This window comes from Rhodamnia argentea, chromosome 3 (genome assembly GCF_020921035.1).
Source record: "Rhodamnia argentea isolate NSW1041297 chromosome 3, ASM2092103v1, whole genome shotgun sequence".
In the NCBI taxonomy this organism is placed as follows: Eukaryota; Viridiplantae; Streptophyta; class Magnoliopsida; order Myrtales; family Myrtaceae; genus Rhodamnia; species Rhodamnia argentea.
Window position 1 is genome coordinate 12560456 of NC_063152.1, and position 3096 is coordinate 12563551.

General features: G+C 34.7%; 1 long non-coding RNA gene across 1 annotated transcript; it reads right to left on the reverse strand.

Moving 5' to 3' along the window:
* Nucleotides 1–2308: 2308 nt before the first annotated feature.
* LOC125314336 lies at nt 2309–3096 on the reverse strand. The gene is made up of 2 exons (XR_007197846.1): nt 2991–3096; nt 2309–2587 (listed from the first exon to the last, which is right to left on the reverse strand). It is a non-coding gene; the product is annotated as an uncharacterized LOC125314336 (long non-coding RNA).

Sequence of the window (3096 nt, forward strand, 5' to 3'; positions counted from 1 at the left end):
AAAACCAAGCTCACATTATTCAACCAAAGAGAAACATCCAAGCTTTTGAAATTGAAGATTGTTATTCATTCTGACATGTCTTTGTGTATGTAAAGCTGGAGGTCGCTTGCAAATTGAGCCAATGGGAAGAGTTCCATTATAAACATGCTTGCATACTTTCATTCCTCTTTTCCCTTCTGGTTTGAAATAGTCTAGTTCAGACTTGATATACAACGCCGACTTGTTCTTGACCACCAAACCAAGTCGAATTCAGCTATCCTGTATACTCTATGTTCACACTTTACATGCCAAAGAAAACAGAGCAGTAAAAGCTAATGAACCCAGATGAAAAGATTGGGTCTTCTTTTCTTTTCTTTTTTGTTTTTTCTCTTTTTACCCCAATTGAACGCTGTGTTGGCCTGTTGGGTAACCACAAATGTCAACAGAGCAGAAAGAGATGGATACGTGGAAGGAGATGGACATAGATTTCTTCAACGATGACAGTATCAGAAGAACAGGAAATAATCATATTAATTGGGAGGATTGGCGAAAGGTTGACCAAGTGAATATTCCATAGGATTATACATCCCCCGGAAACCGCACATGGGGACAAAAGATTGTGATATCTTTCCATATACTTGACCTTCTCTTGCATCAAGATTTTCTCTTTTTTAATTTTTGAACTCCATCCAAACAGAAGGCAACAATGATCCTTAATATAGTTTACAGGCCATCTGGTCAAAACTAATATGTAACGATTTTGATTCCAATTAGAATCAGATTTTCTGATTTTGTTCCCTCGATGATTTTTAGAGAATCATAACGCGTTCTACAATTGCACAAAATTTTTGTTCTAGGGTACAATGGTGAGAATTCTTTTTTTAAAACTTTTCAAATCTTTTTAAAATGTTTTAAAATTTTAAAAAAATTACATTTTTTATTTCCCCCCATTTCTTTTTATTTCTTTTCATTTTTTTCATTTTTTTATATTTTTAATTCCCCCCCTTTTTGAAAATCTTTAAATTTTTGTGTTAAATTTTAAAGCTTAGTTTTAAATTAAAATTTTAAAAAATGTATTTAAAAAATTATGTGTTAGTAAATTCTCAAATCTCATTTTAATTTTTTTAAAGTTCAGAAGTTCATGTGAAAGCCTACGTGGACGTAATCTTTTTAAAAGAACCGAGACTTTATCATTTCTTATAATTCTCAAAAGTGATTCTTTTTTTTTAGAATCAATTTTTTTTTATTTTTTTTGTTCCAAAATTATTTTCGAAAACAAAATTAGAATCATAATCATTTACGTTACCAAACATATTTCTTATCTTTTTTTTTTTTTGTTTCGGGAAGTAGAATTAGATAATTAGAATCATTGCCAAACAGCTCCCAAGTCTCTCTCTCATAGCTTTCTTGAGACATATGAAGAGATAGTAAGACGTTCATGTTGAACAAAACTATTTTAGTTCTTTGTTTTTTACTTTTAACTTGTCTATTTCGCCAATTATATGCAAACTAAGTTATTATGGCGGGAGCTTCACGTCACGGCAACGTAAATCCACTGTCAGACAGCGATAGAGATGAAGAATCGGCGGCTGCAAACGTGGGGCTCCATGTTACTATAGCACATCTCCTTTTGACTTTTCCAATTTTGTGGTATAGAGAAAAATCCTTGGTTCTCAATGTGAATTGGACAACACTAGGAGGGGGGGCAGTTGTTCCTGCATGGAAGATAAATCTAAAAGCACCTTCTTTTCGTTCGTTTTCATCTTTTAGAGAACTTAGTAGCCAAAATGCCTTGCCTTGACAATTCATGCTTGAATCGGCTTTTGCCCGTGTGTGAGCGCCTCGGCTATTTTTAAAGAATGATGGCTTCTCTTGAACTGGAAACTCAAAATATTCTTAGAATCCCCCAAGAACAAGCGAACTTGGGAAGATGAATCTAAATGAGCATCGTCAGGCAGATAATGGAGAACGTGCGTGGCGAGAAGGCCATACTAGGTGAGGTACAAGACATTGCCTAATAGGGCCCAATTTCCTAAAAGAGTACCGACATTAAGTCAAGTTTTGGTGCTTTTCTATGAAATAACAAAAAATTGAGACCAGAACTGATATATGAGCTAGTTTGATGCTTTTTAATGAATTTGTTTTTTTAGCCAGAATTGGAACACGAGCTAAAGTTGGTGTTTTTTATAAGATGAGAAAAAGTTTGGTCCAAAATTGAGGTTCGGCCTAAAGCTTGTGCTTTTTAAGGAAACTAGACCGCCCACTAAGTAATAACTAGTCATCAATAGAAGAACACTTTCCTAACACGAATAGTCAATAAACAATAGAATTTGCTTCTCATGATATGCTATCACTTACCTTTTCCATTTGAAAAGCTTTAAAACAAAATATGAGAAGTACCTCTGTCCTCTTACAAATAAATGACATTAACACAATAAAGAATCTGAACAATCTGCCTTTAGAAATTCTTGTAGGAATGTAGAAACGGAAGGACATTTTGTTTACAAAAAAGGCAGCTCACCTTTTACTTCGCCTAAGAACGTAAAGAATGGTACCATTGCTTCGTGAAAAGCGTCACAAGAGTAATTTAAGGGGTGAGTTTTACTACCTGACACACCAGTTAATTAGTAAGATAAGAAGCTCAAAGGATGTTCTATTTACTCCTTTCCATAAGGGAAAAATTGCACGAAAAAGAATCTTGAAGTGCCCTCACTGATATATGGGGTTTTTTTTTTTTTTTTTGGTCGAACTGATATATGGGGTTTAAAAGTTGAGTTTTGCTGTCAAGTTGGATGATCAGAGTACCTCCTATATGTTGCACATACATGCACCAGGAATAACACAGAAGAATATGATTGTTTTCAGATTTTTAAGCTAACACGCAATAACTTTTTGGATGAACGAGGTCATAATTTCAATGCCTATGTGGCAGTCCAAGCACAAACCATTCTGGAGCTTTCTCATTCCATGATCGACACCTATTCAACCAAATCAAATTAGTAGTGTATTACCTCAGGCGTCAGTGACCGTGTTCGGAGCGACACAGAGGAAATAGTCATGTCGTGATGGACTGTAATGTTCATGTGCCAGAAACAGCATCAAAATAATGGAGAACTT